This window comes from Bombus vosnesenskii, unplaced genomic scaffold (genome assembly GCF_011952255.1).
Source record: "Bombus vosnesenskii isolate JDL3184/JDL3185 unplaced genomic scaffold, Bvos_JDL3184-5_v1.1 scf7180000013309, whole genome shotgun sequence".
Lineage (NCBI taxonomy): Eukaryota > Metazoa > Arthropoda > Insecta > Hymenoptera > Apidae > Bombus > Bombus vosnesenskii.
Window position 1 is genome coordinate 1,307,071 of NW_022882958.1, and position 27,346 is coordinate 1,334,416.

Consider the following 27,346-nt stretch of genomic DNA (forward strand, 5'->3'; position numbering starts at 1 on the left):
TTTCATTTTTCAATCGTTCGAAATCGAGAAAACAGAGTTAAATTGGTTCGATAGCGGCTGGCGGTAAATTAGCACGCCCATTTGACCTGACGTTATACCTTAAAATAGATATATTGAAAGACCGCGTATAATACGCGTCGTTTCAGAGATTCCATTACACCCTTGGCTGTAACGTTTTTACTTTCGTTTCCACGCAACGGTGCACTAACGTTAATGTAATATTACCTCGCCTGTCAGAGAAATAACGAACACGGTCGACGTAACATCGTGCAATGCGTCACAGATTTTCGATGCCGATACCGATAATAATTTAATTTTAAACACGTTTCTTCGCCCTTTTGGTCGTTAAACGCGCCACGATATTTTCATATTTCTCTCTTCTCTTCATATTTCATTCTCTTCCGCAAAAACAAGAATAATGTCAGTCTTTCAATAAACGGTAAGAAACGAATCATTTTCTGCACGTAGAAAATTCCTACCAAATGTTTTCTATGTTACGTGGTAGTTAAATATTTGTAATTCACACGCGCAATTCTCCACAAACATAAGAGAATACATCAAGTAGATCTTACTAAAACATCGAAATCCTTCTGCCCTGCCTCGTGCTCTACTTTCGCGAAACTTCGGTACCGTGAATTTCCCGCGAAACTTCACCGGTATCTATTACAACGTACCAACAGCATTCCGCTGTTTTACCGTTTCATAACGATGAGCCACAGCTGTTTAATTCTCCCTAGCAATTGCCCGACTCGAAAAACGACATGCTGAACGCAATGCGTTGCTCGTTGTACTTTTTGCGGTGACGAACGACTTTTCGAGGTTCGTCTTACATCGTAAGAACGTTCCGGTATGGTAGGAAACTGGAAACGACCGAGAAACCATAGTGGGATCTTGGTAGAGAAAGACGATAAAAAGCGAGCGAAAGGCCAAGGGAAGAAGCGTCTTCGCGATGAAGAAGGGATGTAGAAACGTCGTTTATAAACAAAGAGCATAGGGAAAGGAGCGAGAGGGTGGAAAACCTTAAGGCAGGAAATCGAACGTTTTGCGTTCGCGAGAACTGTTCCCAATTAACTTTATTGTGCACAAAAAAAAACAGCTTCGTTAAGGCAGAACAATGCAATTAAGGGGTTGCCGAGAGGGATAAACGCGAATCAACGGATGGAAACGGTACCGACGACGAGGTGGCGGCAGCCGTGTCTCAGAAGCATCCGTCGTTTCTCCGCTATCGATCAGAGCCAAGGAAGGGTGAACACCCCTTTCAGGGTCCTTGCACCCCCTAGCCAATGAATATTCCGCATAAACAATCTGATTCGATAGAATTGGGGAACGCCAGTGCACCGCTTCCAATGCCTCTCAGAAACTGCGTTTTCTATTTCGATTTCTTCGGTGTTCTCGCTGCTGTTCCCTTTTTTTTCATTCTATTCCTTTCTCCGTTTTTTCTCCGTCGTTTCCAAGCTTCTAGTCGATATCGACGATTCAGCGAGACGGTTTGCATCGAGTATCCGAATCGACGACTCGATGTTCGATTTTGGATTCTCGAAGTTTCTGGCGTTGTTTGATCGAAACAATAGCGAACTCGATGCATTCTAATTCGACTATTTGCGTAATTTGTGCTTGAAAATTCGCTTAAAATTACTTACTCCTTCGTGCTCTATCGAGAATTCGAAGATACCTATTTTCAGGAAGCTAGCTTTGAACAGTTTCTGCGATATTGTAACTTATTATACCTGGTGGATATCTACTGCATTAAGCAGCTCCCACGAGGTCAACTATCTCGCATACCGCATTTCATTTCTCCGAGTATCCAACAATTATCCAATTATCCGATTATCCGACGGTAAATCATAAGAGACGGTCTACAAATTTAACATTCGAGATCCTTTCTGACATCCTGCAGAAAGCGTGCCCGTCCTATGTTCCTCGCTGAAGCAGCTTAAACAACGTATTATACCTCGAATATCCCGTTTCACGGTCGGTCGGGTAAAGCTTTTCAATCTCGGCCGGCTTATGACGAATCGGTCGACGGTTTCATCCAGTAACGTTCCGCGAAAAAGAAACGGAAGAAGTACGCCATGGCTGGCCGAACGTTTCAACGGAACCGCTAATCAAAACGCGGCGAAACGGTTCCGGGTATAAATAGCGAGAAAAACAAGGGCCAGAAAGGAAGGAAGTAGACGAGAAGCGAGGAGCAGTGGTCCGTAACCGGCGATGCGGTGCGCCGGAGCAACGTTTTTGCGACGGATCGGAGGACGAGGGTGATAATAACGAAAAGTTCGGCGAGGCGATGTTCGCGCGTCCGAGACACGGACGTCGAATGGGCGGAGAACGCGTGGAGAAACACGACGGAGCTGGAGGGATAGAAAACGATCGAACGAACAGAAGAACGGGGAATAGTCGCGAAACTGTTGCGATTCTTCGGAACTGCCGACCAACCGAGAACCACTAGCATTCGAGTCTCTCTGTTACTGTCACTGTTACCGTCGTCGAATGCCTTCGATCGGTTACCAACATCTTTCGTATTTCTTTTCTCTCGCAACTTGCCATCGAATGCCCAGTTTCGGAGCGAAACTATAATTCGTTGCTAGCAGCGAAATAAAATTGTGAAGGATGATATCTCGGAGTCGAGGGGTAAAACTAGCAACCCTGGCCTCTAAATGTGCTTGTTGGTTGAGCTAGTTGGAACAACGAAAAGTTGGAACATCGCATTATACCAGGAGTTGATCTATGCGCTCTACCGCGGCTCGATCGATAGCGTCGTTCCTGCTGCACTGGGAATTGAGTTTGAGGTTCCTGGTGTCCATTTTGCAATTCGGTATAACGAGGTGCGCTATGTTTTGCGTTCTGACAATTTGTCGAACATATATACGCGCTATATACACGTTATACATTGTAATAGATGATTATTGCTATTATTTGCCCATTATACGTTGCACAATCGTACCACGGGCTTGCATTTACATAATCTCAGTTTCGAACACATAGATCGTGCTTTCGCAAGTTGGAAGGGCAACGGGATAGCGACAGAACCGTCGAATCTATTTTATTTCCCTGGCTATTGTTTTCGTTTTTTATAAAATTCCAGGGAAGAGAATGCGTTTCAATCGCGACGCTTTCTACCAGGGATAGACGTATCGATATCGATCGCGAGATTCGCCTTGGATCGTTTCTGAAATGTTCTTTCGTTCTCAGGAACAGCAAGCAGAATGGGAAAAGGGGGGAATGGGGACGCACCGCTTTTGGAAACGTGCTCGACGCTCGAGTTTCACGTTTCGAGACGCGGTAGCGGAAGCTGTCGTTGCTCGGCTCGCCGTTGGTTCGTTTTTACAGAGAGCGAATCGAAAAGTCGGCTGCGAGGAACGAAGTGCACTCCAGTCTTGCGCGATGCAACGTTTACATTCTACGTTTACAGCCTACGCTTGTGACATTTTACGCCCCTGTCACTTTACCCTCTCTGTCTACGGGAAAACGTTTGGAAAGCAGCGGCTCCGTTAGAACGAATTTCGTTGTTTTATAGTAATGGCGTGTCTGAGTGCATCCTGACGTAAAACCGTTTGTCATCGGTCGGCGCGAGTGGTCTCCGTCTGATTGTAGAAAGTGTCGCAATGATTTCGAAATAAAACGTCGAACAAAACGACGAAATTTAACTATTTTGTCTTTTGTCGAAGCAACGTATTTTATAATGTCGTTGAACGTATAATACCAACGGTGTATTCGATATGAGGACAAATGGAAGCAAGCAAGATTCCACGTTTCATAAGCAGCTTTTCCGAGAAACAATCCCCAAAACTGAGCATCGAAACTATTTTTAGCGGTACGCGGAATAAACTCTAATACCGTTTAAGGGGACTGAATTCCAATTCTTGCTGTGTCTCGTGATCGCATAGCGTTCGTACGCGGATTAATAACATCGTTGGAAGCAATGAATCGTCAGACGCGAGTCGCTTTCCATTCGTTCATATGGCAAGGGAAAAATTAATCCTGACTTCATTTCGTTCTCATTCGATAGCCGATCGATCTACCGTTTGCATTAGCCGCGTTGAAAAAACGGATAGCGAGACGAAGAGAATATTTTAATCGCGCAGGAAGCTCGCGGCTAAAGCATTTACAACGGTGAAAAAACGAAACTTAATCGGCGCGTTTCATTTTCGATTATCCGGTCGAAACAACTGCAGCCACCAACGAACAGAAAAAACGAATTCGCGCAAAACGAAGATACCGCTTCCTTCGCGTGATACGAATTACACAGGGAAGATCTTGTCTCCTTTTTTTAAAACAATCTCTCCTGCGACTAGAATACGTTAATTCGCGAGGTGCACGACCTCGGTTAGTTCGTTAGGTTAGTCGAGAAATCAGTTGGAAGCTACAATTTCATCTGCGATTCAATGCGTGACATCAACAGCTCCGGAACGATATATCGTTCGGATAGATAGATTCGTCGAAAATACTTGGATTCTTTCTGTCCCTGTATCGACCACCGAGCTTCGACCAATCGGTGTAATTATTTTCCTGCTCGGCTGTTCCGCTTTAATTCTACGCTGTACGCGCTTTTAAGGAAATACGAGTGGTCGCGTTTCGATTTCGCGGAAAAATGAAACCGCAGCCTCGACGCAACGCTATTACGGAACGAAAATTTCGATACGGCGAGAAAGTAAATTTCTCCGTGGGGATGCAGATAACTCAAACGGGTGGGACGACGAAGTAAAATGAAATTGCATCAACAGGCGACGATGGGAAATTTCGGAGAAATATTTGCGTCACACTTGTTACGAGTTGTCACTGGATTAACTAATTTGTAATTGAGCTAGGCGTTGATGTTATTAAAGTTTATAGGAAACTGGAAAGTTTTCGGTGTTGGAAGCGTTTCTGGTTGAAATCTTCCAGCATCTCGAACATTTATACTTGCATCGATCGTTGCTTTATTGCCAATAAAAACGACGAAACCAGTTAAAGGAAGAAAAAGCGCTCGATCGAGCAATAAACCGAATAGATCTTTCTGTCTCTTCTTCCTTCGAAATCTATAATAGCTTCGTGTCAAATAATTCCTCGTTTTCCTGTTCTTTTATACACATCCGTAACTCTCTATTTGCGAAATTCGCTTCGACTGGAACGATATACGCAGGTTGATAGACACGAAATGTCTCGTAGGTCACCTACAGTTTCACGATCAAACCAACGACCTCGATTCGATTCGATGTTAAGGTATAGCGATATCCCAGCGTAGTTCTATCCGATCCTGCCAAGGACCTACGGGACTTGGAACACCATAGCTGGACACGAAAGAGGAATGAGGGTCGCTCGAAGGAGGGTGCTCGATAGGGAAGGGGAAACACCCATATAAATCAAGTTACAGTTGCTTCCGTTCCCTTATTGGGATGAGCACTCTAACCGCTGGAAACTAGTTCGATTGTTTTCTTTCTCTTTGTTTTCTCCTGCTTTCTGCGTTTCTTACTGCCTTGAATAATATTGGATTTCCGTCGATCGAATCGACGAAGAAGGGGACGATGAAGAACAGCGCAAACGTTTCAACCTCGACACACGACGTCCAACATAAGCAGCCTTAACGAGGTTAACAATAGAACGTCACGTCTAGCTACAAAATCGAAATTATTTGAAATAAGCAGTTTTCTGTATCGATTCCACTATTGTTCTATTATCTCCTTTGGATCAAGTTCTTCGCGCGATACGATTATAAGAACAAAGAATAGCGATTTCTTTAAAAATCGAACATAGTAAAAGTTCGAACACTCGAAACAATTAATATAAAATTCAACGTTCGACTTTTTCAAAGATCAAAGATAGAGGAATATTCGACATTTACGGAAATGAGAAATTAACGAATGGTCCATTACGTGGACGATCGGTAACATGGGAAATCCTATTTATCCAATAATTATCGTAAGGCATGTCTGACACAATGGTCCATCGAGCTATTGTTCGGCACCAGAGTGTATCCCTTAGTTTAGTCGTCGAACGGCCATGCAATATCTCGCGCTCAATCGTCGAAATCGCTTTACGTGCTGCATGGATGGTATCGTGCACAGTTGCAACTACGACCGCTGATCCCGCAGTAGCGTGCCGGCGCTTGCATTATGTAAGCATGACGCAGGATAAACCGAATTGGCAGCGACTGCCAAAGACCGTGACTCTCAGCCGAGATTATACAGAGTGGAAAAAGTCAATGGAGCTATTTCCAAGCGCCGTCGGTGCACGACGCGCGTCGTTTAACGATACCACGCCGCTTTTCATCGTACACCGATCGATCGTTCACCGGCCTTTCTCTATTCTCGGAGTACGGACGATATTCAAATGGAACCTGCAAACGTAGCACGAAACGGACGACTTCGTTCTCAAAACACGATAACTTATCGGAAAAACACCGCTGCCCTATAGATCTTCGAGAAATCTTTTTACAACCATTTGCAGATCGAATTCGAACGTTGAACGATGGTGATCAATGGAGCTGGGATTTGTACTCTTTTAAATTTAATTTATCTAGATAATCCAGATAATCTAGATAATTCGATCGTCTCAACTTTTCTTCGCTTTTATTATTATCGTTTAGAGCGTTAGCGAAATAATAAGGAGAGCAATCGTGTCTCAATTTTCTCTGTATTTGTCCATAAACGTCCATTACCCTAATACCGAAATAAGAGACGCTATCGCGGCGACCGTGACGATACATTTACAATTGCGCTATCAATGGTCATCTTTGCGATCCGTTCTTCGTATTTTATTTAACGAAATGTCGTTGAAGATACTCGTATTTCCGCTGTAATCGGTAACCATTGAGAAAGAGAAACGATTGGCTTGAAACGAGAGTAACGTAAGGCGACGCAGTTCGACGTGATAATTAACGCAAAAGGGAATGGTCTGGTGTTTGACGCCTACTTGGAGTCCCCAACTGTTACCAAGTGCTCGGCACTGTCTCGGGAACTGTTTATTTATCCCGCTCCTTTAACAATACCGCGTTTCCCCCAACGGAAATCGTTCGGAGGTTGAAATCGGCATGCCTCGTTGATTACACCGACTTCTCTCTCCGTCTCCCGTCACCCCTCTCGTACTCCGTTTTCATTTGCTCCTTTTGTTTCTCCTTTTCTCATCCCCGGTCATACGCGTCCTTCCTTGTTTCGCACGATGTTTTTCTTTATCTATCGACATTTGCCTCTCGCTTCCACCCGGTGTCTACTCCTACAGCCATAGAACGTCCTCGCCAGTGATGTTTCATTTCGATTTTCCAAAGTTCCCTGCCAGGTGTCAAATGGTCGTCGATTGGATCGGCCTTTTCACCGTCGTTCATCTTTTTCCCTCGGAAACTTCGTTCGGTTCCTTTCCACGGGAAATACGATGGTATTTTTTAATCTCTGCGTCTAGAAGCCGACTTGGACCGACTGCAGGAGACGTCTCGCATACGAAGAGGAAAACCGAGAATATACATATATATATCTGTGTGTGTATGTGTGTTTTTTTTTTTTTTAAGAAATAGATCGTGAAGGAGAATAGATCGCAAACGGTTGCAAGAACAGATGCACGTTTACGTTTTTTTAATTACGATGTTTGTGTGAGAAAATGTATACGCCACGGTGGAGTCAGCCACCTTACATAAAGCTGCCTCTTTCTTTGGATTAAATATTCAACAGTTCGTCGAGTCGACCGCTGAAGCTGTTGTTTTTTCGAAGCTTGCCGTACAATACTTGGTTCCAGGAGAGCACAAAGTGATGCGCAGGCTGGAGATAGCGCACGGACCGAGTTACTCTTCATCCCGTTGTTCGTTGTTTTCTTCCTTTACCTCCTCGTCGTTTCGTCCTTGATATTTCTGACTTCTGTTTACATAACACAAAGCCAGACTGCCAAATGAACCCGTGTGATTTCCTCGATGCAAAGGATTCCCTTGGCAAACTAAGAGCCGGACGAAAGAACAGCGCACCGGAAAAGAAGAAAAAGCCTTTTAATAAATGCAGAAGAAACTATGATAAGCGGGAGGATGACTGTGAGACGTACGCTCGTTCCGCGCGATAATGCCGATACAACCGATTCGATATGCATATTTCAGTCGCAACGAACGACTGCATTTTCTTATTGCGAAAACGGTAGAAAGTTGGCGAGCAATTCACGCGGGAGAGACTTAGAATGCATATATCTCGGATCATGGTGTTTCGTAGTTGATTTAAAATCCTATTATTTCGTAAAGTTTCGTGCTTTGTTTCGGTGCAACGTCTCAACAGGGACTGACGGCGACCTGGAGTTTCGAAGCTAGCTAGCAACGCCGTTACACCATGAAAGAGTTCGTATTGTGAAAGTTGCTCGAATGCGAGAATTCGTATGCACAGAATTGACAAATTTCGAACGAGAACATCACGCAGCCTTCCCGTGCGCTATTTTCTATTCTTATTTCAGCCAAACACGTAACGTAAATTTGTCTCGGTTCTCCGGAGACAGTCTCGCTGTTGCAAATATTATCGCCGGGATATCTTCGGATCGTCTTGAAAATTCACGTTGCGTATCTTCGTCGTCACTTGTGGAACGGTGCGCATTAAAAGAATAACACGGAAGAAGATTCTTTCTTTATATCTACGATACTTTTAATACTACTACTGTAATAGGAACCACGTTTAATACGAAAAATCCGTAAACCGCAAAGCTTATCGTCCAAAAAGACTAAGACGGGCGATCACGGGCTAACAAACAGTTTCCTTAAAACCTGCAAGAAGAAAACGTTCCGTATGGGAAATGCGAAAAATCGTCGGACAAATGTTAACGAAGACCGAGATCGAGATACCATATCCGAACAAAGCGGAGCAAAGGCTGTACGATATTAGGGCGGTGAAACGAAAGGGGAGGTAAGAAAACGCTGCAACCAAGTTTTCCAATCTTACAACTCCAAACGAAGCTGAACTCACGGAGTCGAGGCACGCAACACACTACGCCACATAGCGGACAGAGCCTATTCTATTTCCTATCTTATATCCCTGGTATATATATTTAGTATATATATATTTTCCGCGATGGCCGACGGCGTATCCAGCCGATGTCCCATTCAGCGTTGTTAAAACGCCAGAGGAAAAGTTTCTCGTCGCCTATCCAACATTCTCGTCCAAAAATATTTTCGCTGGACCACCATTTTTTAAGCATTCCGTGACAATACTTTATCGCAACGCTCGGTTTTCTACGATTATTGTTATCATCGTTTCGTCGTTCGACCGGAAGATCCTGTTTTTCCAAACATCATAAACAACCATGTATGTATGTGTACGGTACAAATAGGACAGTGTTGTCGTCTTGGACAAGTAGATTGGACTTCTTTATCGCGGTAGCTTATAGTAGAACATACCCAACATCGATGTTTGTCAACCATTCGACGATCCTAACTCTTGACGACAGTTTCGGTTATATCACCTAATTGCAGAGTACTTTTTGTTAATCCGTGCTGTATAATTTATCCGTTGGAGGAAATTGGATGACGGGACGAAAGGTAAAGTTGAAATTACCTCGAATCTAATACAAATTGTTCTGATCACTTATGGACTCATTGTCAGTTATTCCAACTGAGAACAAAAATATTTTCCGAACGTCTAGGTTAACGTTTATTCTTCTTGCTGCAAGATGCATTATCGATGAATCGAAAGTTATAAGAAGATTCAGAAACACTATTAAGAAAACAACGTTCAACGTTCTATCTCCTTAGTAATCCCCAGATTTTGTTGCCATTACATCTCTTACAAAACAATTCCTCGAGATCGTTCGAACACCATAGACACTTTAACTCCGCAAGTTTTCTAGGATAGCAGAAGCTCGAGCCCGCTCTCTGAAAGTTTTGAACGGGAAACTTGACCGTTTCCTAGCGAGATCTTCTGTTTCTTCGGAAACGTTCTTTCCACTCCGCCTTCTTCCCTCTTCGTTTTCTTTTTCTCGATACGGAAACATCGTAGAGAAGAGCATTTCACCGCGAGCGTTGTTCGTCTACCGGATAAGAATCGAAGGAACGATAATCCACGCGTGAAATTCACGTCGAACGAAGTTACGAGGAAAAAGCATTTTTGCCCGGGTTGCTATTTTTTTTCCAACGCTCTGAATCGCGTCAGTGTCACAGTGAAAGGCTGACGGGCGATGGCGGTGCGCCTCTTCAGGGAATCCTCGAACGAATCGCGCGGCTCGTTCCGCGTTTTCCGACGAGCCGCGTGCACAGCTCGTTCAATAGAATTTCTGCTCTGGGCTTCCTCGTTCGAGTCTTTCGTGTCCCGTCTCTCCGCTGCTTCAGTCTGCTTCAGCAATTACACCGCGTCCTCGTTTATCCGCCGCGACCCGTGCTACGTGTTTGCCACCCCTCGTCGAGCATGCTACCCGGCTATATTATTATCGTTGAGAGGCACGCGAAGACGTCGAAACCGAGGCAGATATCGTTGAAGCTGGCGTGTGTTCTCGGAATTCAGTGTCTAATAAAGCCGAGTTCAAAGCAACCCATGCATACGTTGGCGATCTTTTCAGGCTGTGGAAATTTTTATACACCTCGTTCTAGCTCCACTGTCTCCTTTGTGTTTTTTGATAATCACGTGAAAAGAAATTCGATCGTTCAGAATATTTGTTATTATTCCGCAGTATCGTTACTCTTATTTTGTCTCATAATTCTCTCTTTTTTCCACCTAAATTCGACATGCAGCGCTTAACAGAGAGACATAATTCGTTTAACATTTAAAATGCAAAATTCCCCGGTATTTTTCTTCTCGAGAGAACACCGATGCATTTTTCTTTCTTTAACACACGTTTAAACGCTAAGTGTTTGTTATATTTCTTCGCTGCTGGAGAGTTTATACTTGCCGCCGAATAAAGCCGCTATCCCTTCGGCACGTGCATTCTCCTCTACTCCTTTGAAACGATACTTCTCTCTTCCGTTTCTGTCTGGTCGCCTCCTCGTCGATTCGATCCTCCTCGCGATCGCTGCCTTTAGTACAGTCTCTCTCTCTTCCTCTTTGTTTCTTCCTCGAAAGCACCCAACTCCAGCAGGACCACCGTAGCAGGTAGTAGCAGCAGTTACGTTGCTTGGCACCAAACTGCATCAGCAAGCGAACGGGCCGGAGAATTGGCGGAGAGAAGTCAGATAAGAGAATCGCCACTTACCGGAAGAAAAATGTACCCACCTGATTAAGGAGATCGCACAAACACGAGGCGAGAGAGATCCTCTCCCTTCAACCACTCAAAGATATTCTCGAGTTGGCCGTCGTAACTCGCTGTCACAAAGATTGGAAAAATCGGAGCAATTTAGCTCCGCCTAGGTTCGATCTGTGTCGAGAATTTTGATACAAATAAATGGTTTTATTATCAGATATAGGTGGATGTTTATACGTTTATGGAGAATTTGGAAATGCAAAAATATTTATACGATATGCAAAAGAAGAAAGAGAACACAACACACACACGTATGTAAAATATTCAGGATCAAGTACTGAAACGAATTCATACTTAAGTTTCATTTCTTTAATAATGTTAAAGTCGTGAGCATCTGCAGTCTAATTATTATAAATCGAGGGATTTTTCTTTACATTGTTAATGCTGTTTGTTAACACGTCTTTAGTTGGTAGAACTAAAATCCTCGTAAAATCGTCGAAACATATTCTCTGGTTTATTCTTCTAGCAACGCATACGTATGGAAAGAACAGAGTATAAGAAGTTTTATGCGCAATTTTTATCCAAAGCAATTTTTCCATTGGAATATGCACTTCAGCGAAAACGCTCACGCTTCTGTACGCAGTTCGGTGTTAACGCGTAGTAATAATTTTACACTGACCATCAAACAGGCAGAATCGATCAAGATTTTAACCAAAATTTAGAGAATCGCGATAAGATTACGGAAATGCAGCATCGACTGTTTCTCTGGCTGGCGCCCCGTGTCCTGCTTTTTAATGTTTCCTTCTGTTGTTCCGAAATCAAATCCGGGTCGAGGTAACAGCGAGCGTAACCGCGTAATGGGACAGATAGCGTCGAGAGATTCGCGAAGTTGGCCCATCTCGACCGGTCACGAGTTTCTTTTATCGGCACGACGAACAGCAGAATATTCACTGCCTTTGGATAGCTACATCACGCTGCCTGCTCTCTTTAATTCTCCGTTTCCCTCTTCCTTTATTCGCGCCTTTCTCCACCCTGTTCGTTGTTGAACGGAATTAACTGACACGGAACGAGTAACTTCAGGGATGAATCGAGCGCGTGAGGAGCATAAATTAACTGACGGGGATCGTGGTGAACGAGTTTAACTAGTTACAAACACTTTTTGCCACGCGGTGTTACGTCGAATACTCGTGGTCGTCCGTGACCGCAACTCGTGTCTCCTTGACACGGTTGTAGGAAAGTGGAAGAATAAGTCGATGACGTCCGTGTATTTTAAACGAGACAAAATGTCTTGTTTTCGCCGAAAGATCAGCTGTGGATGGTGTTATCGGATGGAATCGTCCGAATCTCTGCGTGCTTGAATCGTTTCGTTATTTGTCGAGTATTAATTTCGGTACGACGAATTCAAATTTCGAAAGTGAGTCGACGTTCCCTTTTCCTATCGTTGATATTCTTCGTTCATTTAAAATTTAAATATTATTTTCCTAAACTCTTGCGTTGAAATTCGCGTTATTCGAGAAAGAGTAGTTTAAACGTTCATCGATTGGATCGTTCTCGGTAGAAGCAGAATATTACCAAGTTATTCGACCATCAAAGTAAAAACACCACCTCTTTCCGGTACGAAAACTTTCGCCACAAAGATCAGATGGCTCGCGGCAAAAGGAACATCGTTACGAACGATTTGTCGTAATGAAATGATCGAGGGACACGGAACAATCAGAGAAAGGAGAAGCGCAACTATCGTTGATCAAAGCTCGAATGCAAGTCCTCAAAGAGCAGTCCGTGGCTTGGTGTGTCTCTTATAGAGCTTTCGCCCAGAATCTCCTTCTTTCTCGTGCCACGAACGGAAAATAAGCACCGGGAATCGGTGATTGAGCTACGAATTCGATCCGGATCAAAAGAAAATGAAGTTCCTGTGATTCCGTTAGAAACAGAGCGAGCGTAATTACATCGAATAAAAAGGTGGATTGTTTCGAAAGATCGTGCGTTAACGTTTCCTTCGAAGAATACCGTGAAAATATCGGGACGATCGCGGTTTCGATACACGTCACCAGTTTCGGAAGGAAACCAATAATTTTCCATTATTATTGGAACAAGAAGGAAATCGCGACGGATACGGCCGTTTCGAATCGAAGTTTTGAAACAAATAACGCGAAGTTCGCGAGCGATTTAGAGGCTGTTTGGGAATTTATGAAGCTCGTAAGGCAGACTGATGAAATTCATGAAGGAGAACACGGCTACTTCGGGGCGCGGCGCTAGTGAAATTCCTTGCGAAGCATACTCAATCTCCAATTCATTTCGCTGTAAGTTCATCCAGCTGGCAGAGTTTCAGATCCGCAGATCAAATACGGTCAGGTTTCTCTTGCTCTATATTTTCGATGGCCGCGTGCCTTGCCACGTTATTATGAATCTATCGTTGCCGATATTCTTTCGTCATTATTTTCAACGTCGACGTTCTCTCTCTCTCTCTCTTAATACATTTCTTTTCTTTTTCCTTCGATTCTTTTGTATTTCGCCTCGCTTCAAAATATCTCTCCACTCGCGTTTCTTATTTCGTCGATCAATGATCGTCGTGGATCTTTGGCAGGCAAACGTTACGTCGAACGGAAAGCGATACCAGCGCGCTACTTGCTTTTGAAAACCGTCGTCGATATCGTGCTGGATAAATTTCAAAATTCATGAAAAAAATGAAGGTTCGCTAGCAAGAGAAATTGCTGGCCCGTGTTATCCAATTTCATGGTTGGCAACTATTCTAAACGCGGAGTTAACGCATAGCTGTTACACATAGTTTTATTACACGCGCATCAGTCCATTTATTGTGCAACAGTGCTGGATACAGCGAGGGAAACTTTTATCGAAGTATGCTTCGAAAGCATTCTAATTCCGGTCAGGTATGTACGATCGCTCAGGGGTGTACCGAATTGACTATCAGAATCAACTACCGCTCCAAAATTACGTGCAATTTTGAGTTCCTATTCTCCACGGGGACGTCTATTCTCTAGAAGCGCACAAATCAGATATGGTATATACGTATGTTTAGAGTGTATTCTTCATTACGTACCTACGTTCCCACGAAAAGCTATCCGAACTTTCATCAATGAATCTTAACGGCAGACAAAATCTGACGCTGGTTTAGAATTTCGTCGATTTATACCGCGTTTCGAGTTCAAAATGGTAATTTCTTTTGCCCTAAGCGAGATATTTATTCTCGCGACATAGGAAAAAGAAACGGCCGTATAATAACCAACTCGTGGCATTCGATACACGTGTTAGAGAATCCATGGTTCCTACCTCAACGACTGCAATCTCTATTAAAACAGGACATTTCGTTGCTCCGCTACTCGAAGCTTCTAAAAAGCCCTCTACAAACTCTATTATATCCAGCGTCATATAGTAATCCAAGAACAAAACAGGAGCACGAAGTTTCCGCTGGTTCCAAGGATTCCGCTCCTATCAGCCTTACCCAACGCTACTATCCTGATCATACAATTTCCCAGATCGAGTTAGATATTTATTTTGCAGCAGCCATTAGTTCGAGATTGTTAAGGATCGTTTCTTCGTTTCAGCTACCGAAGAAACGAACCATTGCATTATTTAGCCTCTCGTTCTCCTCGATTCCTCTCGCTCTCTACGACCAACCAGCCATTTTCCGTCTTAACCATGCTTTATTCGTTATAAAATTACATTTTTACAAGAATCTGTCCGCTGCAAGTGGAAGATTAACAACCTCGCCGGATCGATTCGAAATAATCGAAGAAATTCGATGGCGAAAGAGTTACAGAGAGAACCGGAGCGCAGCAATAACGTGGAACTTGGAACGCGCAATAAGTTCGGCGATTGTGTCTATGCGGGTCGGGCCGCCAGAGGAAATTAAAACTTGTGCAATTCGGCAGGATCCCTGGACGGTTCTGGCCAGGTTTATCAGCCGCGGGCTCGGTGTTTCCCAATGAAACAAAGGGTCGGAGCGAGAGATAGCGAAGCTGGAGAGAGAATACGCGATATAGGCCATAGGACGACAAAGGTAACGAACAGGGAATAAACACGCGAACCTGCACGCTGAGTGAAAAAGAGCAAGCAGCAAGACCGGAAGCGAGAGACGGAGCGGTGAAGAGACGTGTAAACGTGCATAGGTCGGGCGAAAGAGGGAAACAGTTTATTCTAGCTGGCAAATAATAGGCGAGGTGGGAAGAAGAGGCCTAGCCAAGCCGAGCGAGTATTCTCCAGGGTAATTTTAATTCTCGACCAAGCTGCCTGCGGCTCTATTCATATCACCGGCATCACTCTCGGCGAAGCTGTAGTTTTGATCATGCAACGTCGCCGATGAGCGAAAAATACGGCGACCACAACCGCAGCCACGTTCCCGAGAGGTTGGTTCATTAGTGTGCCTGTTTACAAGACTTCGGATGATGTGCCACGACTATACTCGATTTCTCAATCTAACGACCTGATTTTTCAAGCTTGTACTTCTTCCGCCGCTTTTTGTTCCACGGATTTGTATGCTTGCGTTGCTGAATAAAGGGCCTTCGTTGTTAGCCGCAATTCGGGGAAACTGTGCAAGCCACGGGAACGGCTGATGTTGCTAATTGGTCGTGTAACTTTTTCATTGTACCAAGTTCAGTTCCCAGCATAGTACACTCTCGTTGGATTCATCGTTTAACCATGCAGATTCAACCGCGTAATAAACGTCAATCGAGAAATTTCCTTTATTTAGATAGAATCGTCGAAAAATCATAAATCGTTGTAGGAACGATCCCTCGAAATCAGGACGCGGATCGGACTGCGTCTCAATTTCTTCGAGGGAGAAAGAATTTCACCAGAGACCGCAAGCATTCGGTGCATGAAGAAACCCCAGGCAACGGAACGAGGGATAGGAAGGGTGGTACAGCGATGGGGAGAAAGAGAAGGTCAGAGACGAATAAAAGATGAAGGAGAGACGACGAACCGTTGCAGTTGGCAGAGAGGCGAAGGATCGCGCGAACGTTTTACGCTCGTGCCGCGTAAAAAAAGAAAAGAAAAGTGGTCGGTCTCGGACGGCGACTCGTAATCCGTGAAAACCGTAAGACGATGTGGCAAAACGAGAAATTTTTGTTGTCCTGCCGGCTGGACATAACCGTACTTACGCGGATATGAATTAGGATAGGACAGAGCCCACACAAAAGCAGAGGCGCTTGCGCTAAAAGCGACTAACAGAGGGGTTGGCGGCCCCGGTGGTGGCGGCGGTTGTCGAAAGAGGGGTAGAAGCTCCGTTGAGCAAGGCCAAACTGCGAGGGTGGGGATATTGGAAGCTTCTGCGGGAAACGGAGAATTTGCGAGAGTCAGTGCAATTCGCGACGCGACGCCCTTCGTTCCCACGATCCGCACTTAAAGGTGGATCGCAAGGGACCACGAGTGACACTGCTCGAACTGAGTTCGATTGGATCGCTGGCATTCACATGTCGGGAACGTGCAACGTTTCCAGAGCTCGTTCGAGTGTACGACAATAGGCAAGAAAGTAAAAATAAAGGACAGAGGGAGCGGAGAACTTCTTTGAGACTTTTGTTCACGTGCAAAGATCGCGTTGTTCGTTGTCAGTGAAATATTGGAAAGAAAACGGCTGAACGTGGCGTGAGTCGTTTCATGATAGATCCTTGTATGTGTTTTTAGCTGATTTTTCATTGACAAATGATCGGAGTATTCGTGAAATAAATCGTAAGAATATAATCTTGATAAACGATACGAAATTTCTGGTCGGGTATCAAAGGGTATGATCTCGCGGACATTAGTCGATGTTTCACCGGCGTTTCGTTCGTGAGGGAAAATGTGTCGAATCGTGTTCGATGGAAAGCGCGCATGGTCGACGGAATAATAAAAAGGAGAAAAAAGATAACGTTTCACAGCTGTTAGATTAGCCACGTTAATTTCTGGTTCGCACCGATCCGTCTGTTCAACGAATTGCTCGATACGCAAACGGTGGCCGTTAGATTTTTGTAATCACGTGAATCTTCGTATGGTGTGCCACTGTATCTTCTGTTCTGCCAGCGAGTGCTGGGAAAATTGAAAATTATGCAAACATAATTTTCATCGTGGCGCTCAGTTTCATCCACGCTCGCGCCAGAGGCATACATCGTGCGTGTACTATTCTGCAAAGTTCATTGTCATCGTTGAAGCGCATCGGCGTAGTTTAAGTAAATTTTTCAGCTATATATTCTTTCCCCTTATTGCCGATTTTTCTTCCCGTTTTCGTTCCTTACTTTTCTCTTAAACGTTAATATTTCGGGCTTCGACAGAACTTTGCCATGTTTTAATAATTTAGCTACCACAACTCCATATCTTATTATGAATATTTCATCTTTGCTTCCGTATATTTCCTCTGTCCCTGTAGTTTACTTTGCTTTCTCCGTTTTATCGAATCACGTAGTTACATTTCCTTCTCGAACACGACGCTTTCTTCTCGCAACTTTTCTTTATCCTTCCCATCCTCCGTTGACGCAAGTTCGCCTTCAAAATTTCATTGGAAGCTCAATTTCTCGCCAGCAATAATAATAACTGGAAGCTTTCGGGGTGATTACGAGCGTACGAAGTTGGAGACCGAGTCGAAAGTTGCTTCTTGCCCCTCCCCTCCAACCCTCCAAAGCGTTTCTCGAGCGTGTTGTCGGTAGTGGACCGCGAGCAGGGTCGAAGCAATTACGTGCTGGCTCTCGAGTGTTTCGCTCATAATATTTATTTGGAAGCCGGCCGAACGGTTCGTGGATTTGCCGGTCCGCGGGACGCATAATCGCGCGGCCTGAAAATCTCTGCCGTTAAATGATTTTTAATCGCGGCCCATTAAATGGAGTGCATCAAAATTACATGAATATTTACGCCGCGGCGCTCGACGAAATTGCGTTTTAAGCGATCCACCGGCGCCGTCCTGCGAAAATTGCATATTAAACGTCCGGCCTGTTATAATGTAAACTGATTTGCGTAAGTAAGTCGTGTAACGATCGATTAATTAACAGTAACGGCGAAAGTGCGCGCAACGTGTTCGCGATTGGGATTTTTGTTCGACGAATCGGACGTTCGTTTCTATAAGCTCGTTACGTTTACTGTCGCGAAAATCGTACTAATCGGAGAGGAAAAGTTGGAGGAAAGCTTTCAAACGTTCGACCAACGACATTTTTTCATCGGCGATCCACGCACGCGCGTATGTGGCGTTATTAACGTGTGTCTCGTTGAAGCTGTGTCGCATGAATATGAATCGTCGCAACGTTAATGCAACGCCACTGGGAACGTACGTTTCCCGAATGTCGCCGCGGTGATTACATAATTTATGACGAGACCACGGCTGCATCACGTGGCCACCGGACGACTTGTATCAACAAAAAATAGGTCGGTGAGTAGATTCGTTGATTTTTATCGTTATTAACATTTTACATGATCGAAAGAGGATCGTCCGTTTGGTTGATCGAATGATTGGCAAATACTGGTACGTTCGATCGTTCAAACTGGCCAGGATTTTTTACGCAGTGACAAAAAGGACCCGAATTCGCGTAACTCGGATTATGCGGTATTTATTCACTGTCCTCGTTAGCGATTGCAAACAGACGTGTCGCCAAAACATCATTTGCCATCGTTTATGGTGTTATAAAAATGGGAAGAATTGCTTTGTTCGTGTCGCGTTGAAGCGCGGTAGATACAACGTGTTTTAGTGTAAAAAGTGAACAATAATCGATGTATATCTTACTTATAACATTGAACGACAGTAGTGGTATAAAAACACAAAGATACGCCAATTATTTAAAGATATTTGCTTATTACGATCAATCAATCGTCTTAACCTACAACTACGAGCATAGCCCGTACCATATCATCGTATCATAGTACGATGATCGGGCTAAACGTAAATATTACGGGCATTCTCGAACGTAAATCGTAGGTTAAGAGGTTAATACATTCATTGCAGATGCTTCGTATTATTACGTAGTTCTAAGAGATATGCGTAATTTCACGCTACACTAATGCTGTAACGTAAACTATCTGGTACCGTAGTATAGACGGATGTATGAAAATATAAACATATACAAAAACACCTGACACTGATAAGATCGCTGTTCGTTTGTCAACAAACAGCTACGTAGTACTACGAAGCATCGTATAACTTTATTCAATAAACACGATCTTTCCGGTTTTGCTTCTCGTAACTCTGTAAAAAATTATTTTCGGATATAGGATCACGTGAAACTTTTTCACCTATATTTTACTTTCGTGCTACGTTTTACTAATCTGGCCTCGATTTATCGAGGCACCCTATAGAGTTTCATGAAACACCTAGTATTCCAAGAAAATTATTTCTTAATATATAGTATTATAGGCAATAAAAATCCAATCCGCAGCAAATTTGTAAAATCTGTTTTGTTTTAATCTATCGAGGTTAAACGGCGTTCGTATTTCAACCCATTAGAAAAACGTCACGTCGCAGGTACCGCGAAATATCAGGTACAGGTACCGCAGGTACATCGAACGATTATCTTTGCAGCTTCTTAACGAAACATTCCACGAGCAAACGTTCGTTTAAAAGTTCACCGTACGGATAATCGAAATTCGAAAGTTTTACGCAGCGTAAGTCGATCGGTTTTTTCCGACGTAAAAATTATTGGAAACATAGAACGAGACAGCGGCAACGAAGAACGAAATTGAGGGGGAAAAGAAACGGATAACCTGGATCTTCATCCGGTCTCATTTCGATAATAATCTTTTGCGTTGATCCGATTAGTCTGATCAATGCCACTCGACTCGCGGCTGCTACGGAGTCAAGGTTCGATCGTTAATTACATTGGCTGGCCAAGTTGGATGTGAATAATCTCGTGGCTTCTCGTCCAACTCATATCCGGTTGATTGACAATCACTTTGGAAAAGTGTTCTTTCGCTCGTTTTCCATGCGGAGAACCGACAGTTTCACGCCGAAACGGTATAACGAATCACGATGGAAACACACGCGAATTGATATTCCCCGCTGTTACCGTTCCGCCGGCTCGTTCGATACGTGATTTCACGTCGTTATTTCTTCCGAGCAAAAGCCGTAAAATTGTTCAAGGCCATAGAGCTCGTTCACCGCGGAACGCTGTTTTCAAAACGCGCCCCACAAAGTTCGTTAACCAGGCGTATGGTGATTTATGCTCATTAGTTTTTTCCTTGTTGAATCGCAGGTAGAAGATCGGGAAAGTTAAAAGAAGTTTTTTGCCGGGCTTGACAGCGTTACGATGGAACGGGTGGAAACTGGGTTGGTTCGAGGCATCGTTGAAAAAGCGATCGTGAATCGCTTCGTTCCTTGGCAACGTTGAAACCGGGATAGAAATATCGCTGGAAAAGTTTGCACAGGATTATAGAGTAGCATTGTTATTGATGAAAAACAGTTGAAATTGATCGTAAAAATTTCGCGCTCGTTTGTACGCTGGATTACAAGCGTTTAAAGGGATTTTAAGAGTAATAAAAACCGTCCACCCTGTAAATCGCGACGATGTGAGTCTCTGTTGGAGCAATTTTCACGAATTCGTATTATTGTTATTATACCGATTTGATCCACCGCGACCGAAACAAAACGATATTTTTACAATAATGTTTTTTTCTAATACCGAGGGCACGACAAGAGTTCCTGCCGCGAATAAAAAATCCGGAGGTAAAATTTTTCATTCGAACCGATGCAGTTCCTTCGTTGAATTAAATATTTTACGAGACTTTCTTCTATCAAAAATAGGAAAACGGAATATAATAAGCAACATTTGCTCGATTGGAAGACGGAAGAAACGACTGAACTAGTAAAAGGGAAAGAGGTCTGGTGTCAAACACGTTTGAACTTCAACTAACTACCTTTGAACTGTATATAGCTGTTTTGAAAGCTGCTTCGAACAATTTCTCGAGACTCTAGTAAACTTAAAGACACACATAAGAGCAACTTCGTGTTTGTCACTTTGCCATAAGAAAACCTTGCACGACAGAATATCGGAGCATAGGCTCGTCGATAAATATCTTCTATCGCATAATTAAATTGTTATAAAAAGATTTTTAGTTTATACGAAACTTCTTAAAGAAGAAATTCTCCCCTGTACATACACGCTCTTCTGTACACGAGTCACTTAGCTTCACGGCGCCTCTAACGCTATTCTAAAATTCTTTCAAAACGCAGTGGCATAATTCTTCGTTAAACCTTTTTTCCGATAATCGGAACACGCTGTATGCAAAGTGGGATATTGTCTGGCAAATATGTTAATGCAAGATCGGCGATGCGCGAAACATTTGAAAATAAAAGAAAAATTAGGCGGAATTCTGTCGCGTACGTCGATCATAAGCTTTTAAGCCCAGCCTAAACGACGAGCGTAAACGCAGTTTATACAGTTGCACGGTTGATGCTCCGATCCGTGCAATTCCGCGCGTTAATCGGGCTCCGGTACAGCCAGCTCGCTTTTATCCCGCACGATAACGGGAAATTAGCTGCGAAACACGGCGATATAGCCGGTGTAATTGGGTGCATCGATTAAAAACCGTCGGAAAAACGTCGCGCTTCTGCCCATTTTTCCCTCCCCTCGTCTCTCACACACGTCCGTTCTAGGCGTGATGAACGCGACTAGATGAGACATCGATTCGATGCTTTAGTGCGAACTCCGGGGACGCATTAGCCGGCCTCGACGTTCGGGACCAATCGCGAATCAATAGCCGGTCGAAACGATAGTTTAGAGACACACGGTTGCGGATTCCACTGAAATATCACGGCTGTTACAGGCAAAGAATTGCCGAAGGATCGTTTGATTTACTTTGGATGGGCAATTCAAACGCGACATTCTATTACTAAAGTTCGATAGCTATTCATTCGGCTGTTTTTTTTTATTGTTAGCTTGGAGACTGAAATAGATAGTAGTTGTTTAACGATAGGTATTTATCGTAGTACCATTCTGAATGACTCTGTGAATTCGGTAATTGTACTGTATATATCGAAGACAGTGAAATAAATACATTATGATACTAATTTTTACGATTCCTTGTAACAGGTACTAATATTTTCAAAAGTTTAAGCTACAAATACTGCGACATGTTTATAAATACAAATACCGTATACTTCTTAATTATACTCATTGAAAGTTTCCCAATAACGCTACTGCAACACGACAGAGTCTGAGTGACGTGTACGTGGCTCGACGAGTACACACGTGCATCGGAGACACGTAAGAGCAAGGGTGTGGCACACCTGCACGCAATATGAAACACAGTAATTCTCCGTGTTCATCTGCGTACACCATAACTGTGGTCAATTCGCCACAGTAAACGGCGACCGAGTTTCACCACGTCCCGGCAACTTCCTATCCATAACACTTCCGAGAACGTCCACACGTGTCGCGAACTTTCGACCGTCGTCATCGTCGTCCCATTCGAAACCATTGCGATTTCCTGCTAATCGTTACTACCTGCAGGTTCATCTTCGACTGTAATTCCAACCCTTTGGATGAAAACGTTTTCCACGTCCATGTAGCCAGGTTTTCAACCCCACCAGGTTAAAACCCCACCGTGTGCTAAAACATCACAGAACCGATCATTATTCTCTCCATGACACACTTTACACTTTCGATTTTATCGAGCGGATTAATTTCCAACTGCAGCAAGTCAAATATTGAATCGACACAGACGTGTCAATGGCGTTTCGCTATAAATACTAATTAAAAGGTAATTTCTGCAGAGTTGATTCTTCCCGAGAGAACGTTTGTTAATTTAACAGAGTTTCAAACGCGAGAATTTTCGTCCGATTCTTCCCTTTTTCGAAATCGGGTCAAATCTTGGAAAAAGTGAGAGATCTATTTTCCATACGTAGAAGGCGCCGTGACAGAGCATACGGATGAAAATCTCCGATTTTTCGATCGTTGGGAAAAAATTTGCTTCATCGGGTGATTCGATCCAATCGATCTTACGAAAAGGCTCGTTCCCCTTTTTACGGCTTTCCATCGTATCACTATTGAATATCATTGAACGTTACGAGCGACGTTCTACTCTCTTCAACGATGGAACGGTTCCCCTTTTTTCGTTTAGAGTCTGCAAGCAACGAGAGAGAGAGTCGGATTTGTAGAATTTCTAAACGGTCTCGCGCACCTACATACGCGTTCTGCTTAGTTTCGTGTGTCCTCTAGCTGCCTTGCTTTTAATTAACGACACGCCGCTAGTTCCCGTAACACGATTTCGACGTTGCAAGCCTTTACAAAATAACCGTAAACTGACTAGGAAAACTAGTACGATATTCCAAAGTTACGTACTCGCTAACGTGACGTAAAAAACGAAAATTAAAAAACAAAAACATAGAAGATGAAAGGAACTCGAAATACGTGTTTTACACGAACGAATTTAATCGTGGAAAATCGCGTGTACTAAACAAGAATGGATTTTGTACGATCCTACGTAGTTTTAAAATACGAAACGAAGTATGTTACGAGAATGGAGTTACAATCTGTGAAAATGAAAAACTGCGAAGATATTGTTTCCTGAAATTGAAGGAAGATAAAAGAGCATTCGTCTGTCGAGTATTATCCTGAATAAAAGAATCGAAGTGGAAAAGCTGCATGCTATCACAGGTAGGATTAATCGTTGCTAGTGATATACGTACTCGTCGATATTTCGATCATGTACGATGCGCTTTACGGCTGCCTGACGCATACAGTAAACGTTTATCCACGAAGCAAGGCGCATACTTTGTAACAGCTGTCGACTGGGACAAGCGTTTGCGAAGAGCACGCAAATAACGGCGGCTTTTCACTCACGGCAGAAAGCTCGATTGTGCGCTCTTTTACGATGGAAGTCACTGGGTGAAAGTCAAAGGGCTCTCAATAATTTCGCAAACGGAGGCTAGGAAACGCCGTTTACCACAGAAACCAATAGTGACCGATACACGAAGATCGTTACACGAAGCGTTGTTAAACACTTTTATTCGCTTGTGAAATCGTCATTGTTTATAAAAGGATTTCGTAACTTTACAGAGATTTCAAGGTAAAAGTTAGTAGCACGACGGCAGTATGAAACGTAGTTTCTTGTTAAACTTAGCTTGTTCGAATTTAACAGGCCATTCGAGGCTGTCCGCTGTTACACGCTTCACTTACAAAACGTACGCGGGGATTTAATTGCCAAGTAATCCGGCGGTTTGACGGATTAACGAGGATTTGCGGTGGAAAACAAAGGAAACCCCTGCTACGATTTCTGTAGTCGGACAACCCGGCTTCACGTATCACACAGCCACTGACGCAAATTTGCTCATTACTTTGTAATAACGTCAAATTCGATGATTACTCTTCTATATTTACGTTCGTCGATATCGAAATGATCGTAGCGATTTCGTGATATATCACTTTCCTATATTTTTGCTTCTTGTTATTCGGCATGTACCTTCCTACATACTTATGTATATATATATTCTTTTTTATTTGTTTCGAATAATAATTTTTAACAATTCGTTATGGAAACACCTGTTTCACAAAAATATTTCGAGTTCTTTAAAATTTAAACAATTTGGTAATTACACAAATTTAAAATCATTTCACGCGAGATAAAAGTCAAAGTAGACGTTTTAACGTTCTTTCTTATTATTATTATTATTCTTATTATTAGTGTAACTAAATCACCGTAATCGTGGAACGAAACGTTCAATTACGCTTTCGTGCCTTGATCGTTACAAGGTGTTCGAGTAGAAAGCAAAAAGATCCCCCGTTGATTTCCGTCACTCGACGCCGGTTGGAGGTGCGCCAACTTGTACGTCAATTAATATACCTTAAGCCGAAGTACCGCGACGAGGCTGTCAGTGAAGTTAATCCTACTTGGAAGGATAAATATATATATATATATGATATTTGCCACGTTCGTGGTCGGTAATATTTTAATCTGTCCCTGTTTTATATCGATAATGACGCGTCAGAAGGAACAACGTTATTTTATTACCGATGCAAAAATACGATCGTCGATATTCGACGAGGGTGAATATTGTTTCGAAATCGGCCATGGGTAATTGAACTGGATGATTTTTCTTTTGTTTGAATAACGAACTATCGTTCACGGTTTTAAACTCGCAACGACCAAGTACAGTCTATACGCGTCGTCGGCTTAACGAGGCAATTTTGCAACGAATATTGCTGCATCCTTGTTATCAGATTTTATTCTTCGTTTCTACTTTTCGTCCAATTACCCTTCGATCTTGTAGCGTAAAAACAGCCTGACTTTATAGCTTTCGTGCGTTGGAATATTTGCAGAATCGTTATTTACAATTTAATAAAACGCCACATGAAAAAATTTGTGTCTGTACAGTTTCGAGCAATATAGCGATTTAACGTTAAAAAATGCATTTCATCGAAGCGTTGTTTACATCGGTTCGAAGTGCAGCATTTTCGTCGCCTTAGTAAGTGAACGCGATGAAGAGGAGAAGCAGGGAGAAAGTTGTAATCTGCCGAGTATCGATCAGATTTCTAAGCAGCTTCTAATCGTAAACGCAAATTTAGAAATCGCGAACTTGTCGTAAGTGTAAGTACGAAATTTAATATAAAGCGAACGTTACTTGGGCTCTATTTCTCGTTATAAAATTTCAAATTCGCTTCATTCGTGTGTCACTGCCGAAATTTATCATTTGTATGGACCCAGCTTCAATAGCACGGTTCACTGTGCGCAGCTTCGGTTTATTGATGGATAACATAAGAGTCGTGGATAGCTCGTCAAAAGGAAGCACGAACATGGCATATCGATTGACAAAAGTACACTTTCACCGCGAAACAACAGGCTGTGATGTGGCAGCGGCGTGACAACCGCGCGTTAAGCCTGAACAGGGACCACTTTGTGAATATCAATGCGACCAAGAGTGTACACTCGGCGGACTACTTTTGCGGAAGTACAGTCGGCTAGGTAACCGCCTATTGGATCCCTGTTCATGTCACTGAGGCTGTAACCAGCCGGGCCACCCTTTGTGATTGACGACCATGCGGTTTAATACTCGCGTCCATCCACGTCAATTAAAGTTTAGAGGGATCGAACGGGCAACCCATAACATGATCTAGATTATGATCGGTTGGGCCAAAGAATAAAGGCTTGTCCCGTGATACGAGTCAATGGGACACGAATTAACGATAATCACGGAGAAAAATACCGATACGAACTGGATATTGTACGGGCTGAAAATTGAAATGTAATAACGCGGTACATGGAAATCTCGTCCATATACATTTTAGCTGGATGTGAAAATTGAAAAATGAAGAAATTCAAAGATTTTGTTATGGCAAGTTTTTCTAAAGAATTCGAGCGAAGTTTTGCCTTGTACGCGCCAACGGTTTCATATTATTAAACGGCGCACAAACAGCGTGATTCGTGTTTACCTGTGGCACGCAATAAAGTTTCTCGTACTGAGAAAACTATGCTACGTATGAAAAAATAATATTTCTCCGTTTGTAAAGCCCATTCATTTGGCTGGCGAGTATTCAAGTTAATTAAAGATCAACAAACGATTGGTTCCGCGAGAAGTTCAAAGATAGAATCATCCGAGTTGATTAAATCCATCTGATGAGTTCGATATTGCGTTCAGTTTGTCTAACCGTCATTCAATTTCAAGTGAAATAACCATCTTTCTTTCTGATTCCTTCCGATTCCTGTAATATTCGATCATTAACGCTTAAGTAGATACGACAGTGTTTGGTCAGACAGCGCGTTGTTTTCAGTGGAACAAGGACACCGCGAGTCGCGAGAAACGGATTCGCTCAGGAAAATGCCAATTTTGATTACGCAACTATACTACAGTCGAGTAATACGACGTTATAGCAATCTCGCAGTGATAACACTGCATAATTTGGTAGTTTTGTCTTTACAAATACAATGCACGCAAGTATATGATAAGCAGCCAATTATGCGTAGAATATAAGTTTGCCAACGTAAAATCGTTTTGCGATGCAATGTAAAAAAGAAATCGGCAAAAAAATCGTTCGTTTTTATCAAACCTCAGGCGTCACATCGATGTAACTTAACGATCACCCTTTGAATACTGTTATTATTCGTCGTTGGGTATCGCCACCAATTCGATCATGACTTTTTGGTCGTAACCACGTTGCTTGGACCATGGACGAGATGCGAGTACCGGTCCTCGGATAAGACCCTTGCAAGAAGCGACACGTCTTTCTAGCCACCCAAGTAAACGAAGTAATTGCAACGCAAACGAAGTTTGCGCGGCTCCGTGAGAGCGCGAAAGTCGTAACACAGATGCGATCTCTCTTGATGGTACGATAAAATACGACAA

At 43.1% G+C, this 27,346-nt stretch overlaps 1 protein-coding gene across 5 annotated transcripts in view; it reads left to right on the forward strand.

Moving 5' to 3' along the window:
- Positions 1-16,404: 16,404 nt before the first annotated feature.
- LOC117234791 overlaps positions 16,405-27,346 on the forward strand; it is a 269,398-nt gene continuing 258,456 nt past the window's right edge. For 2 of the 5 annotated variants that reach the window (XM_033496329.1, XM_033496331.1), the window contains exon 1: positions 16,405-16,785. The gene's annotated coding sequence lies outside the window, so the exon portion shown is untranslated. Of the gene's footprint in view, positions 16,786-17,433; positions 18,449-27,346 lie in introns of those variants that run through there. The other 3 variants (XM_033496330.1, XM_033496327.1, XM_033496328.1) reach the window with 3 other exon arrangements.